This window comes from Dasypus novemcinctus, chromosome 19, assembly GCF_030445035.2.
Source record: "Dasypus novemcinctus isolate mDasNov1 chromosome 19, mDasNov1.1.hap2, whole genome shotgun sequence".
In the NCBI taxonomy this organism is placed as follows: domain Eukaryota; kingdom Metazoa; phylum Chordata; class Mammalia; order Cingulata; family Dasypodidae; genus Dasypus; species Dasypus novemcinctus.
Window position 1 is genome coordinate 4686608 of NC_080691.1, and position 16968 is coordinate 4703575.

Sequence of the window (16968 nt, forward strand, 5' to 3'; positions counted from 1 at the left end):
CAATAACAAAAAAAAAAGGCAGGAGTAGCTATATTAATATCAGACAAAATAGACTTTAAATGTGAAACAACTGTGAGAGACAAAGAAGGATACTACATTTTAGTGAAAGGGAAAATCTGTCAAGAAGATTGAACAATCATAAATATTTATGCTCCTAACAAGGGTGCCTCTAAATACATGAGGCAAACGCTGGAAAACCTAAGTGAAACAATAGATACATCTACAATTATAGTGGGAGATTTTAATAAACCACTATCTACCTTGGACAAAACATCTCAAAATAAATCACTAAAGAAACAAAACATTTGAACAGTATATTAGAGGAGCTGGATCTAAGACATATATAGATCATTACACCCAAACACAGCAGGATATACATTTTTCTCAAGCGCACATGGATCATTCTCCAAGATAGACCATATGCTAGGACACAAAGAAAGGCTGAATGAATTCAGAAAGATTGAAATCATACAAAACAATATCTCTGAACACAGTGGAGTCAAGCTGGAAATTTGCAAGGGGCATAGACCCAGGTTTCACACCACGATTTGGAAATTAAACAGCACACTCTTAGAAAAACAGTGGGTCAAAGAGGAAATCTCAAAAGACATCAATGAGTACCTTGAAACAAATGATAATGATAACACAACATACCAAAATTTATGGGATGCAGCAAAAGCAGCACTGAGACGGAAATTTACAGCCATAAATTCATACATCAAAAAAGAAGAAAGAGCAAAAATTGAAGAACTAACTGCACATTTGAAGGAATTAGAAAAACAACAACAAAGTAACCCAACAGGAAGAAGAAGGAAGGAAATAACAAAGATAAGAGCAGAACTAAATGAAATAGAAAATAAGAAAGCACTTGAACAGATAAACAAGACCAAGAGCTGTTTTTTTGAGAAGATCAACAAAATTGAAAAACCTTTAGTGAAACTAACAAAGAAAAAAAGAAAGAAGATGCAAATACACAAAATAAGAAATGAGAAAGGCGATATAACCACTGACCCCACAGAAATAAAGACTATCATAAGAGGATACTTTGAAAAACTATATTCCAACAAAAATGACAATTTAGAGGAAATGGACAAATTCCTAGAAAAACATAAGCAACCCATATTGATGAAAGAAGAAATTGATGATCGTAACAAACCAAACACAGGCAGAGAGATAGAATCAGTCATTAAAAATCTCCCAGCTAAGAAGAGCCTAGGGCCAGACGGCTTCACAGGTGAATTCTACAAAACATTCCGGAAAGAACTAATACCAATCTTGCTGAAACTATTCCAAAAAATTGAAACAGAAGGAACATTACCGAACTCCTTCTATGATGTCAACATTACCCTAGTACCAAAGCCAAACAAAACACCACAAGAAAGGAAAATTACAGACCAATTTCTCTAATGAACCTAGATGCAAAAATGCTTAACAAAATACTTGCTAATTGTATTCAACAACACATTAAACGAATTATACACCACGACCAAGTGGGATTTATTCCAGGTATGCAAGGATGGTTTAACATAAGAAAATCCATGTAATACACCATATAAACAGATTGAAGGAAAAAATCACATGAGTATATCTATAGATGCAGAAAAAGCATTTGACAAAATACAGCACCCTTTCTTGATAAAAACACTCCAAAAGATCAGAATACAAGGAAATTTTCTGAACATGGTATAAGAGTATATACGAAAAACCTAAAGCCAACATTGTTTACAATGGAGAAATCCTAAAATCCTTCCCTCTAAACTCAGGAACAAGACAAGGATGTCCATTGTCTCCACTCCTTTTTAACATTGTCTTAGAAGTACTTGCTCGAGCACTGAGGAAAGAAACAGATATAAAAGCATTCAAACTGGAAAGGAAGAAGTCAAAATTTTATTATTTGCAGATGATATGATCCTATACATACAAAACCGTGAGAGATCTACAACAAAGCTTCTAGAACTCATAAATGAGTTTAGTAAAGTCGCAGGTTATAAGATCAATGTGCAAAAATCAGTAGCATTTCTGTACACCAGTAATGAGCAAGATCAGGAGGAAATCAAGAAACAAATACCATTCAAAATAATAAATTTAAAAAATCAAATACTTAGGAATAAATTTAACTAAAGAGGTAAAAAACTTATACACCGAGAACTATACAAGACTGCTCAAGGAAATCAAAGAAAACCTAAATAAATGGAAGAATATTCCTTGTTCATGGATAGGAAGACTGAATATTAAGATGTCTATCCTACCAAAACTGATCTACACATTCAATGCACTCCCAATAAAAATCAACACAGCCTTCTTTAAGGAATTAGAAAAACTAACTATGAAATTTATTTGGAAAGGAAAGAGACCCCAAATAGCCAAAGACATATTGAAAAAGAAAAACAAAATTGGAGGAATCACACTACCTGACTTCAAAACATACTACAAAGCTACAGTAGTGAAAACAGCATGGTATTGGCATAAGGAGAGACACACAGACCAATGGAATCGAATTGAAACCTCTGTTATAGAACCTCACATATATAGCCATATAATATTCAATAAAGCCACCAAACCCTCTCAACTGGGAGAGAGTGGCCTATTCAACAAATGGTGCCTGGAGAACTGGATAGCCATATGTAGAAGAATGAAAGAGGATTACCATCTCACACTTTATAAAAAGATCAACTCAAGATGGATCAAAGACCTAAATATAAGAGCCAAGACCATAAAGACCTTGGAAAGCAGTGTAGGGAAACATCTACAGGACCTTGTAACAGGAAATGGCTTCATGAATATCACACCAAAAGCACGAGCAGCAAAAGAACTAATAGATAAATGGGACTTCCTGAAAATTAAAGCCTTCTGCACCTCAAAGGAGTTTGTCAAGAAAGTAAAAAGGGAGCCCACACAGTGGGAGAAAATATTTGGCAACCATATATCTGATAAGAAACTTATAACTTGCATATATAAAGAACTCCTATATCTTGAAAATAAAAAGATAAACAACCCATTTAAAATATGGGAAAAAGATTTAAACAGACACTTCTCCAAAGAAGAAATACACATGGCCAAAAAGCACATGAAAAAATGCTCCAAATCTCTAGCTATCAGGGAAATGCAAATCAAAACTACAATGAGATACCATCTTACTCTTATAAGAGTGGCAGCTATGAAAAAAACAGAAGAATACAAATGCTGGAGAGGATGTGAAGAAATGGGAACACTCATCCACTGCTGGTGGGAATGCAGAAGGATCCAACCATTCTAGAGGACAGTTTGGCAGTTTCTCAAAAAAATAACCATAGATTTGCCATATGACCCAGCAATACCACTGCTGGGTATATACCCAGCAGAATTGAAAACAAGGACACAAACCGATATATGTACACCAATGTTCATAGCAGCATTGTTCACTATCACCAAAAGTTGGAATCAACCCAAATGCCCATCAACAGATGAGTGGATCAATAAAATGTGGTATATACACACAATGGAATACTACTCAGCTGTAAGAACAAATACACTACAAACACACATAATAACATGGATGAATCTTGAGAACCTTATGTTGAGTGAAGCAACCCAGGCATTGAAGGACAAATACTACATGACTTCAATGATATGACATAAGCAAGCTGCCTCAGAGAACTAGAGACTGAATGATAGGCTTATAGGAAATCGGGGGGTGGAGGAAGGATGTGAGCTGACGTCTGCAGGGGTGGAATTTATGATCAACTGGTGGTAAGTATAAACACAAAGAAGAGATAAAATGGGGGCAAGATGTTGCCTTTGGGTGGGGCTTTGCGGGTTTGAGGTGGGTTGGGGATGGGCGAATGGGTAATATTGCCCAAAAAGTGGGGGAAGGGAGGGGTAGCATACGAACATAGGAGAGTGTCAGGTGTTAGTTGAGAGTAAAATGCTGAGAAAATCATATCAAAATATAATTAAGAGGGTTACCTGTTTAGGATGCTCGGACAGGATGGTCTGATGCGGGACGGGCTCCTGGGGAATGTCTGAGTGCTCATTTTGCCAGAGTGGGAGGTAGCATTGGGTAGAGACCCAAGTAGTAAGAGTGGGGGTGGACCCACATACTGGGGAGGACTAATGCCATCAAATAGAGGGAACTGTATCTCTCGAGAGAAAGGGTGGCTCCCAGGGCATTGGGGCAGTTGAGCAAGTTAGGCCCTGAACACTGTTGCAAGTATCTCTGGAAGTGGCTCCTCGGGAAACGGAGGTTGACTCTCACTGTGGGCACCAAGGGGATGGGAAAATAGATGTTAAATGTGTGGAACCAAGGTAAATGTGGGGTAAGAGAGGAGTTTCGCGAGAGTACACAAGGATGGATATAAAACATGCAATATTACACCATAAACATATAGGGGACGACAGAGTGATAATGTAAACCATAATGTAAAACATAGGTTAACCAACAATTTAGAAAACTGTATATCCTAAAGTATGCACCACAATGTAAGCACAGATGTCACCCTGTTTGAAAGCTATTGTCTCAGACTCTGTACATCACTTTAAGTAAATATGATGTGAATAGGTTGTAAGAGTATCGCTGTGGAAGGGACAAGGTTTTGTGGTGGATGTGTGGGAGTGCTGTATATTGTATATATGAATTGCCATGGTCTAGGGCTCTTGTGAAGAGAAGTTCAATAATTAGGGGAAAAAAAAAGATAAGATGTAGAATTTTTCCAAGTCAACACGTATTCTATATCTAACCTTTAAACCCATCACTATATGCCATTTTGCTAGTAAGGGATCCTGACATTATATTGGGCTCCAATTTTCAGGAAGTTCTGGATCACAGAGTGGTTCAACAATGGCAGCGGAGGAATACTGGTATAGGATACTATTGACAGGTGATATGTGGCTGACAGGGAGCTATACAGGGCATATGTCCAGGGTGCATGGTAATGTTTGGATATACTCATAGTGGCAACAATTAAAAACTACAGCTGGGGGGGTACTGGGTTCCTGGCCGGGGGTGCTCTGTCATGGTTCCTAGGGGAGCAGGTGCAGTCCCCAGGTGCAGCAGCAAGGACCGGAAAGGAATGAGGGTTCAACAGTGAGCCCCCGATACTAATGACTATGCTTGTGAGCCTATATGCCTGAAATAAGAACAAGGCCTAGAGCAGCACTGTACCTGGGAATTTCCTCCTGACAGCCTTCATGTTACTCAAATGTGGCCAGTCTTGAAGCCAAACTCAGCATGTAAATGCAATGCCTTCCCCCCAGCATGGGACATGACACCCGGGGATGAGCCTCCCTGGCACCGAGGGATCACTACCAAGTACCAACTGATGATGCAACTTGAAAATGACCTTGAATTGAAGGTTCAATGCTGATCAGCAGAATATCCTTGTCTACATATAATAACATGACTTTAAAATGCTGTTTGACCTAATGTAAGAGGGAAAAGGAAAGGAGAAATGAGTTTATAGGGCTATGAGTCTCTAAAAAAGAGTCTGGAGGCTGTCAGAAGGATTGCCCTTATGCACAACTGAGCAGAGTCTAAGAGACAGATAAAGTAGATACAATCCCCAGGTATTGGTTCCTTGGAGGGCTAAAGAGACCCACGGGTTCTATGGTCATGGCAGAAGGAGTTCACTGCCATGTCAGATGGCCCTTCTTTGGAGCTGGTGTTTCTGCGTCATGAAACTGGACTCAGATAGGATCTCTTTTCATAAGACTTTCATGCTACTTTACTGGAATTGTAGTTGGTGTTGGGGTTTAAGATATAATTAGGGGATTTCAATCTCTGGACTGACAATATGGTAGCCAGACCCTGAGCCTCAACATACTCCAGCTCCTACAATCGGATTTATTGGACTCACTTCACTCAGCTAAGATGGAGCTGAAGAAGGACAACCACCACACCATGGAGCCTAGAGTGCCTACAACTGAAAGCAGGAGGATTGCATCCAGTATCCATGTGGAATCTGAGCCTCCTCATGACATAGAGGTGCAATGGACACAACCAATCCAAGGTCCACAGAGAAAAGGTGGCATTGGAGTGGGAAAAGTGGGCATGGTGGCTGATGTGTATGGGGAATGGCAGGAAGAGATGAAATGTGGAGGTGCCTTTGGGACTTGGAGTTGCCCTGGTTGGTGCTTCAGGGGCAATCACCGGACATTGTAAATCCTCCCAGGGCCCACTGGATGGAATGGGGGAGAGTATGGGCCATGATGTGGACCATTGACCATGAGGTGCAGAGATGCCCAGAGATGTATTTACCAAATGCAATGGATGTGTCATGATGATGGGAGTGAATGTTGCTGGGGGGGGGGGGGGAGTGGTGGGGTGGGGGTGGTGGGTTGAATGGGACTTCATATTTTTTAATGTAATATTTTTACAAAATCAATTTAAAAAATGCTACATTTTCTTCCATTACTAATCACAAGAGTTCCATAGTAGAATATCAGTAAGCCCACTCTAATCCATACTCCATTTCTCCATCCTGTGGACCCTGGGATGGTTATGTCCACTCCACCTCTATATCGAGAGGGGGCTTGGATTTCACATGGATGATGGATGCAATTCTCCTGCTTGCCATTGTAGGCACTCTTGGCTCCCTGTTGTGGTGGTTGACCTTCTTCACCTCCCTGTTAGATGGCTGGGGTAAGTACAAAAAACCAGAGGGTAGGAATTGCAAGCCTGTTGATGCTCAGGGCCTGGCTATCATATGGACAGTCCAGAAATTCAGGTGCCCTGAGTATACACCAAACCCCAGTTCCAGTAAAAGTAAAAGGAGAGACCTGTGAACAAAGATCACATCTGAGTTCAACTCCATCACACTCAGGAACAAAAACCCCAAAGTAGGGTCAACTGACATGGCACTGTCCTCCATCTGTCATGACCATATAACATGTGGGTCTCTGTAGCCTTCAGAAGAACCAATACCTGAGTTTTTATCTACTTTGGCTGTCTCTGGAACCCTGCTGAGGCATGTATAAGGGTGACCCCTCTGTTGACTTCGCAACTCCTTTTTGTAGACTCATAGCCATATAACTCACTTGTCCTTTCCATTTCCCCCTTTTTATTCAAGGTCAAAAAGCATTTTTAACACCTGATATTACATGTGGGCTGAGATATTCTGCTGCTCTGAGTTGACCACTTTATTCAAGGTCATTTTCTAGTTACATCATCAGCTGGTACTTGGTAGTAATCCTTTGGTGCCAGGGAGACTCATCCCTGGGAGTCATGTCCCATGCTGGGGGAAGGTAATGCACTTACATCCTGAGTTTGGCTTCAAGAGTGGCCACATTTGAGAAACATGGAGGCTCTCAGGAGGTAACTCTTAGGCACCCTGCAGCTCTAGGCCTAGTTCTTATTTCAGGTGCACAGGCTCACAAGCATAGTCATTAGTATCAAGGGCTAATTGTTGGACCATCCTTCTTTATTGGTTTTAGCTATTGCACTCGGGCAATTGTTGCTGTTCCATTGGGGAATGTGATAGCGCTCCCCTGCCTAGGAACTCAGCACTCCATCAGTTGTCATTTTTAACTGTAACCTCTTTGAAAATATCCAAACATTTTTATGAACCCTCAACAATGTACTCACTATCAATAACACCCCACACCAGGATTCCTCCACTGCCATAGTTGAACCTCTCTGTGGTCCAAAACTTCTTTGAAATGAAGGCTAATATATTGGCAGGTTCCATTAATAGTAAAATGGAATATAGTGATGGGTTTAAAGGTTAGATATAGGAAACATACTAATTTAGAAAAAAAATAAAGTAAAAATAAATTGGAGTATCAAAAAATTAAAAAATTAAAAAGCTTTGTGTTTTGTTTTGCCTTTTATCACAGCAATAACTGTTGTCCTGCAGGTACAGTGGCAAGGCAAATTCTTCCATTTATTCCACAGTGTCTACATCCTTTCTTTTTCTTTTTCTTTTCTAATTATTGTTTGTCTTCACAAAGGTTTTAGATCACAGTAATTCATATATACAATGTATGGTACTCCCACATATCCAGCATCGAATGCTTTGTCCCTTCCCCAGCAATGACCTTTTTACATGTTCATATTATATTTGCTGCAACTGATATACAGATATTGAGACAATAGCTTTCAAACAACGTTATACTTGGGTTTGCATTATGGTTTATATTTTAGGCTGTACAGTTTTCTAAAATTTTACTTATCTTATATTTTACATTATGATTTACATTTTACCCCATAAGCTATCATATATTTTTGGTGTAATTCAATATTCCCTATATCCATCTTTGCATAACCTTGTGGAATACTTCCATTGACCCACAATTACACTGATTCCATCTATTCAATACCTCTTTCCCCCTCCCCTCAGGGACCACAGTGACAATCAATCTTCATTACTTGAAAGATCATATTCAGAGATACTTGACACAATGTTGAGGGTTTGACATGCTCGACTGCCCTAACCCATTGGGAGCCACTAAATCTATCGAGAGATACAATTCCCTCTATTTGAGAACATCAGTCTTTACCAGGATGTGGGTATACCTCCACTCTCATTGTATGGGTCTCCATCCAATGATATAACCCATTATCACAAAATGAGCACTCACACACTCCCTGGAAGCCTGCCCTGTGTCAGGTTCTCCCCTTTAAGCATCTTAAAAAGGTAACCTCCCTTATTATATTTTTGAAAGTTTTCTCAACATATACTTTCAACCTCCTATGTTCAAATGTTACCCCCATCCTCCCCCCAATTTCTTGGGCCATCTTACTCATCCTCCCATCCCTAGGCCTCCTCAAGCCCACAAAGCCCCACTGAAACATATCCCTATGCCCCCATTCTATGCTTTCCTTGTACAAATAATTACCTCCAGCTTATCACAGATTTCATCCAGGTAGATGTCAGCTCATAACCTTCCTCTACCCCCCCCCCCCAGATTCCTTTAAGCCTATCATCCAGTCTCTAGCTCCCTGAGACAGGTTACTTACTTATTTCATATCAGGGAGGTCATGTAGTATTTGTCCTTCAATGCCTGGGTTGCTTCACTCAACATAAGGTTCTCAAGATTCATCCATGTTATTACGTCTGTACTGTATTCGTTCTTATACCTGAGTAGTGTATACATACCATATTTTATTTATCCATTCATCTGTTGATGGGCATTTAGGTTGATTTCAACTTTTGGCAATAATGAATATTGCTGCTATGAACATAGGTATGCATATATCTGTTTGTGTCCTTGTTTTCAGTTCTAATGGTTATATACCCATCAGTGGCATTGCTGGGTCATATGGCAAATCTATAGCTAGTTTTTTGAGAAACCACCAAACTGTCCCCCAGAATGGCTGGATCCTTCTGCAGTCCCACCAGCAGTGAATGAGTGTTCCCATTCCTCCACATCCTCTCCAGCACTTGTAGTCTTGTTTTTTTTCATAGCTGCCAATCTTATGGGAGTAAAATGGTATCTCATTGTAGTTTTGATTTTCATTTCCCTAACAGCTAGTGATACTGAGCATCTTTTCATGTGCTTTTTAGCCATTTGTATTTCTTCTTTGGAGAAGTGTCTGTTCAAATCTTTTTCCCATTTTGTAAATGGGTTGTTTGTCTTTTTATTTTCAAGATATAGTGTCAATGGTGGCTCATGAAGAAATGAAAAAGTCAGGCAGACCGGGGTTCGGGGGATCAGAACAACTGCTACTGACAAGTTTATTGTACCAAGTTATAGTATTTGTACAATTCCAAACAATTTTCTGTTTAGCAAAAAGACCCTAGTAACCCTATAATTAAAAACTTGGCAAACACTACACACATTCATCTTAACATGTATCTACACAATGAGGAACAAGAAGTCACCGTCTCCTTCCACTGACTTTTTCTGATCCATTTATTTCCATGCCAACTGAAAACAGTTCTGATTAAAGCAGTCGTGTCAAGTATCCCAGCATGCTTTATGCTGGCTAATACTCCAACATGTCCCCCTTTTATTTTATAGCAAGGTAACTGTGCCTGTCTTAAGTTATCTTCCTCTGAAGATCTTACCCATTATTGACTACCAGTTAAGCACCTACTATGGGGGGTTGTTGTTGTCTTAATATGGCTCGAGATGCAGAATGTCATTCCATATGATGTTTTGCCACCAACCAAGATTTCCATACTATTAGTATCACTAAGAACAGTAAACAGTACATGATAAGGTCATGAAATGTAGGAATCCATTTTTTCTACCAAGAGACAGGATTTAATGATATTAATTCTTTAGTCATTTCATTCCACATATCTGATGTTTCTATCTCTAAATTTGATTGAGACATTAATATAGATTTCTGTTGCAATGCCTGAATTTTCTGAGTTATATTAGAACGTTGATAGCCTAACAAATGTTTTCTAATACTATTTCATTCCTCTGAATCATTCCATTTTAAAGGAGTAGCACAAAAAGTACTTTGATGATAATCACATTTTAAAGCTAGTTGCATTTGCATATTATATACTGTATCCCCAATATATGTTACAGCCTTTTCCAGATCATTAACATGGTTGGATAATTCCATCAATTTTTGTTTGACTTTGCCACATATCTGAGGCATTTCTATGCCAATCTTGCACATATGTTGCTGTTTTTATCCCATTGTGCAAAGCAATGCCAGCAACACTAGCTGCAGTAATAATACCTATGAGTCCAATAATTTCTGCTATTATCAATCCAATAAATTTTTTGTCCTTTTAATGTAATGATGTAGAAAGTCCCAAAGTACACTAGATTCCACTGACAGCTGCCAGGGTCTTTCCAAATCAACAGGAAGCCAGACTTCACATCATCTTCTAGTGAGAATAATGCTGCTATTTGGATGCTGTAGAAAATTCCATGTTCCTAGCCTTAGACAAGTAAAAAGCTTACAATCCTTACAAATAAACAGAGAATCATTAAAAGTAAAATTTCCAGCAACTACCACAGGATCACACACACAAGCTTGAATATGAACACTGCTATGAGTAGATGTACTAAAAGTTGCTTTTTTAGTAATAACCGTAACAGGGGCCATCTAAACATCCATTGAAGCCATAGCTAAAATCCATCTCCATAAGGTATTTTGATAAGGAAATCCTTTTGCTTCCAATCAAGCATTAGGAAGCCATTTTCCTAAAGGGGCATTTATTATTGATATTTGTTTCCCTGTAAAATTTCCATTACTGTCACCCACAGGTTACCCCATAGGGATACTAACAAATGTGATACCTTTGGAATCATTGGTGACAGTACAGTGATCCGATATAGCACAGTATGCCCAACCTTTTGTTTGATCAGATTTTATTCCTACACAAGAACGATTGGAAGAATGTCCATGAGTCACAATTAAAGACACATAGGAGATAATGGATAAGTTGCCCTGCTGAAAAAAATATACATATCAAACTTGAGGTTTCACACGAAGTTCTAAAGAAGCACTGAGGCTGGTCTCAAAGCCAAACTCAGCATGTAAATGTGTTGCCTTCCCCCCAGCGTGGGACATGACTCCCAGGGATGAGCCGCCCTGGTGCCAAGGGATTACTACCAAGTACCAGCTGATGATGTAACTAGAAAATGACCTTGAATAAAAGGGTAAACTTGGACGAGCAGAATATCTCAGTCTACATATAACACCAGGAGTTAAAAATGCTTTTTGACCTGAATCAAAGGGGGAAATGGAAAGGACAAATGAGTTTATATGGATATGAGTCTCCAAAAAGAGCCAGGAGGTTATCAGAGGGGTTGCTCTTATGCACACCTCAGCAGAGTCCCAGAGACAGATAAAGTAGATACAACCCCAGGTATTGGTTCTTCTGAGGGCTACAGAGACCCACAGGTTCTATGGTCATGGCAGATGGAGTTCAGTGCCATGTCGGTTGGCCCTACTTTGGAGTTTGTGTTTCTGTGTGATGAAGCTGGACTCAGATGTGATCTTTGTTCACAAGTCTCTCCTGTTACTTTTACCAGAACTGTAATTGGTGCTGGGGTTTAATATATACCCAGGGGATCTGAATCTCTGGAATGACCATGTGATAGCCAGGCCCTGAGCCTCAACAGACTTCAGCTGCTACACTCTGGTTTATTGGACTTACCCCACTCCTCTAACATGGAGTTGAAAAAGGTCAACCACCACAACAGGGAGCCAAGAGTGCCTACAACTGAAAGCAGGAGAATTGCATCCAGCATCCATGTGGAATCTAAGCCCCCTTTTGATATAGATGTGGAGTGGACACAACCATTCTAAGTTCCACAGGATGGAGGAATAGAGTATGGATTAGAGTAGACTTACTGATATTCTATTCATGAACTCCTGTGATTAGTAATCGAGGAAAATGTGGCATTAGTGTGGAGAAAGTGACCATGGTGGCTGCTGGGGGTAGGGAATGGGAGGAAGAGATGAGATGTGGGACCATTTTCAGGACTTGGAGTTGTCCTGGGTGGTGCTGCTGGGACAGTTACCAGACACTGTATGTCCTCCCATGGCCCACTGGGTGGAATGTGGGAGAGTGAGTGTTATGATGTGGATCATTGACCATGAGGTGCAGCAGTGCTCAGAGATGTATTCCCCAAATACAAAGAATGTCTCATGATGATGGAGGAGATTGTTGTTATGAGGGGAGGAGTGGGTTGAGGGGGGTGGGGGGTATATGGGGACCTCATATTTTTTGAATGTAATATTAAAAAATAAATAAAGAAAAATAATAATAAAGTTAAAAAAATAAAGAAGCACTGAGACAAAGGGTGCGCTGGAGAACAGGTAAGGACACATTATAGAATAAACCTTCCTCCATAGGTTGCAAAGGCTGCCAATTATAATATGGACGAGGGAAATACCAGTATGGTTAATAAAACCAGGAAAAGGAGAATCTTCCCATATTACTGTTTGCAATAAGGGTGGATTGGGAATATAAGCCCAATAAGTATAATTCATGGAATTACTCACACAACTAATCCTGATAATGTATGCGACAAGCAGGAATCCATTCTTCAGTTCCATTTTCTGTAATAACAAGAGCATACCCACAACCCCAAACCTTTACTTGTCCCTGACACCAGCGGTTAACATGAATATTCAAATAGAAAATAGGCTGTAATAATGGTTCCTTCTTGTATTGGTTATACCAGAAACGTTCAGCAGCAGTTAATTTATCCTGTTAATCACAATTTAATAAATTCAAAGTAAGCAAACCCTTAATAAAACAGTTTTTGGTTATTTCAGTTGATTTACATTAAACAATTCCTCTTCCTCATTTCCCCCTTTTATTTTATATTTAGCAAGATATGCCTTTAAGGTCTCATTTTTCTTTTCAACTATAGCTTGTCTGTGAGGATTATATGGAATACCATGTACTAAAGAGATACCCCAATAAGTACAAAATTTCTGAAATTTAACAGTTGTATAAGATGACACATTGTCAGTTTTAATTTGAGTAGGAATGCCCATGATATTAAAACAGAACATACAGTGCTGTATGACTTGTGAAACAGTTTCACCAGACAATGCTGAAGCCCATGTAAAATCACTATAAGTATCCTCAGTAACATGTATATAAGAAAAACGATGACAGGCTGAATAATGAGTGACATTCATTTGCCATATTTGTCCACTATATTGTCCCCATATAATTACTCCTATTGGTAAAGATATATGAGAAGAAGCAGAACAGGAGGAATGCTATTGAATTATAGACTTGAATTGCTGTGCAGTTAGTGAAGGAAAATGTTTCAGGTCTTTTCCATTTATATACAAGAGATGATGAAAAGTGGAAGGAGATAAGGAAGTAAAAGAAGAAATGAGCTGATCTATGGTTTGATTTCCATGGACCAAAGGTCCAGGTAAATTGTTATGAGCTCGAATGTGAGTAATATATAATTTTTGTTACATTTTTGAAGAACCTGTTGTAAGGACAATAATATATCGATAGATTCCATTCCATATATATTAGTATCAAGAACCTTTTATACAGAAATACAGACATATCCTTAATCAGTAATGACGTGAATAGGCTGAGTTACATCCTGTAATAACTGAATAACAGCTGCCATCTCAGCTTATCAGGGCATAGGATAAGTTTCTTGTAAGATTTTACTGGTAGGTCCATGATAACATGCTTTTCCTTTTCCATTACCATGTGTAAAATAATTAGGTCCATCAATCAGGACATCAGAAATTATTTGATTGCATACAAAAGATGCCATTTTGAAGAATCGTACAGGTTTATTTTATGGGAAATGATTATCAATTTGTCCCAGGAAATCAGTAAGAACTATTTGCATACACATGTTATTTTCTAATAAATGATTTATCTCCTTTTTTGTTAATGATAATATAAGAATATCAGGATCCTTTGCACACAATTTCTTTACATGCTTTCTTCCTTTTTCATTTTCTTTATTTGGAAGATAGAGACATTCAATAATTAAATCTATTTGATATATAATTCCAGTAGGAGAATACTTGGTAGGAAAAATAAGCAGCTGCATAGGCAACTGGGGATCAATCCTTTGAGTAAAAGCGTGAGATATCCATTGATCCACTAATTGTAATTCTTGTTCTGCTAAAGCAGTTAAAGTCCTAGGGCTATTTAGATCTGAGCTTCCCTCTAAAATATGAAATAAATTTTGTAATTGGTAAATAGGAATAACAAAAGTATGACACGATCAGTTAATATCCCCTAATAATTTTTGAAAATAGTTTAGTGTCTGTAAATGATCTCTTCTTATAGATATTTTTGCGGAGGTAAAAGTGGTTTCATGTAATTTATATCCTAAATAATCCATGGGATATGTATCTTGTACTTTAACTGGATGGAGCAATACACAAACCATATTCAGATAACTGAAGCACAGCTTGTTCAAATATTTGCTGTAGAAGTTTATCTGGTTCTGCAGCAAATAAAATTTCATCCATATAGTGAATTATATATGGTGAAGGAAATTGTTCTTGAACTCATTGTAAAGGTTGATTTACAAAATGTTGACATATAGTAGGACTATTCATCATTCCCTGTGGTAATACAGTCCACTTATATCTTGCAGCAGGCTGCATATAATTTATACTTGGCAAAGTAAAAGCAAATTTTTCTTTATCTTGGTCTTGTAAAGGAATTGTAAAAAAAAAAAAAACCTTTAAATCTATTATTTTGAGTTTCCAATTTTTTGGAATCATATAAGGAGAGGGTAGTCAGGTTGCAAAGGACCCATAGGCTCCAATACTTTATTTACTCCTCAGAGATCAGTCAACATTCTCCATCTACCTGACTTCTTTTTTATGACAATGTTGAATTCCAAGGACTTGTTGAGGGTTCAATATGTCCTTCAGCTAGTTGCCCTGTAATGATTATTTGCAAAGCTTCTAATTTCTCTTTCGTTAAGGGCCATTGTTCAATCCAAACAGGAATAGGAATTCTTTATATATGCAAGATATACATCTCCTATCAGATATATGGTTACCAAATACTTTCTCCCATTGTGTAGGCTCTCTTTTCACTTTCTTGACAAACTCCTTTGAGGTACAGAAAACCTTAATTTTGAGGAAGTCCAGTTTATTCTTTGGCTGCTTGAGCTTTGGGTGTGAAGTTCATGAGACCATTTCCTATTACAAGATGCTGTAGATAGTTGTCTTATAGCTTTCCAAAGTCTTTATGGTCTTGGCTCTTATATTTAGGTCTTCGACCGACTTGAGTTGATTTTTGTATAAGGTGTGAGTTGGTAATCCTCTTTCTTTTTTTTACATGTGGATATCCAGTTCTCCAGGCACCATTTGTTGAAGAGGCCATTCTGTCCCAGTTGAGAGGATTTGGTGGCCTTGTCAAATAACATATGGCTGTATATATGAGGATCTATATCAGAACTCTAAATTCGGTTCCATTGGTCAGTGTGTCTATCCTTGTGCCAATACCATGCTGTTTTCACTACTGTAGCTTTGTAGTATGTTTTGAAGTCAGGTACTGTGGTTCCTCCAATTTCATTTTTCTTTTTCAATATGTCTTTGACTATTTGGGGCCTCTTTCCTTTCCAAATGAGTTTCATAGTTAGTTTTTCTAGTTCATTAAAGAATGTTATGTTGATTTTAATTGGGATTGCATTGAATGTGCAGGTCAGTTTTGGTAAGATAGGCATCTTAATAATATTTAGTCTTCCTATCCATGAACAGGGAATATTCTTCCATTTATTTAGGTCTTCTTTGATTTCCTTGAACAGTGTTGTGTAGTTTTCTGTGTATAAGCCTTTTACCTCTTTAGTTAAATTTATTCCTAAGTATTTGACTTTTTATTTACTATTGTAAAGGGTATTTGTTTCTTGATTGCCTCCCGAGATTGCTCATTATTGGTGTACAGAAATGCTACATATTTGTGCATTGATGTCATAACCTGCGACTTTACTGAACTCATTTATGAATTCTAGAAGCTTTCTTGTAGACTTCTCAGGGTTTTCAATGTATAGGATCATGTCATCTAGAAATAATGAAATGTTCACTTCTTCCTTACCTATTTGGATCTTTTTTATATCTGGTTCTTGCCTCAATTATTGAGCAAGTACTTCTAAGACTATGTTAAAAAGAAGGGGTGTCTTGTTCCTGATCTTAGAGGAAAATATTTAAGATTTCACCATTGCAAATGATGTTAGCTGTGGGTTTTTCATATATACCCTTTATCCTGTTCAGAAAGTTTCCTTCTATTCTGATCTTTTGCAGTCTTTTTATCAAGAAAGGGTACTTTATTTTGTCAAATGCTTTTCCTGCATCTATAGATATGATCATGTGATTTTTTTTCCTTCAATCTATTTAAATGGCGTATTACCTTAAGTGATTTTCTTATGTGGAATCATCCTTGCATACCAAGAATTAATCCCACTTTGTCATGGTGTATAATTCATTTAATGTGTTTTTGAATATGATTAGCAAGTATTTTGTTGAGGATTTTCATGTCTAGGTTCATTAGAGAGATTGGTTTGTAAATTTCCTTCCTTGTGGTATCTTCATTTGGCTTTGGTACTAGAGTAAAGTTGGCATCG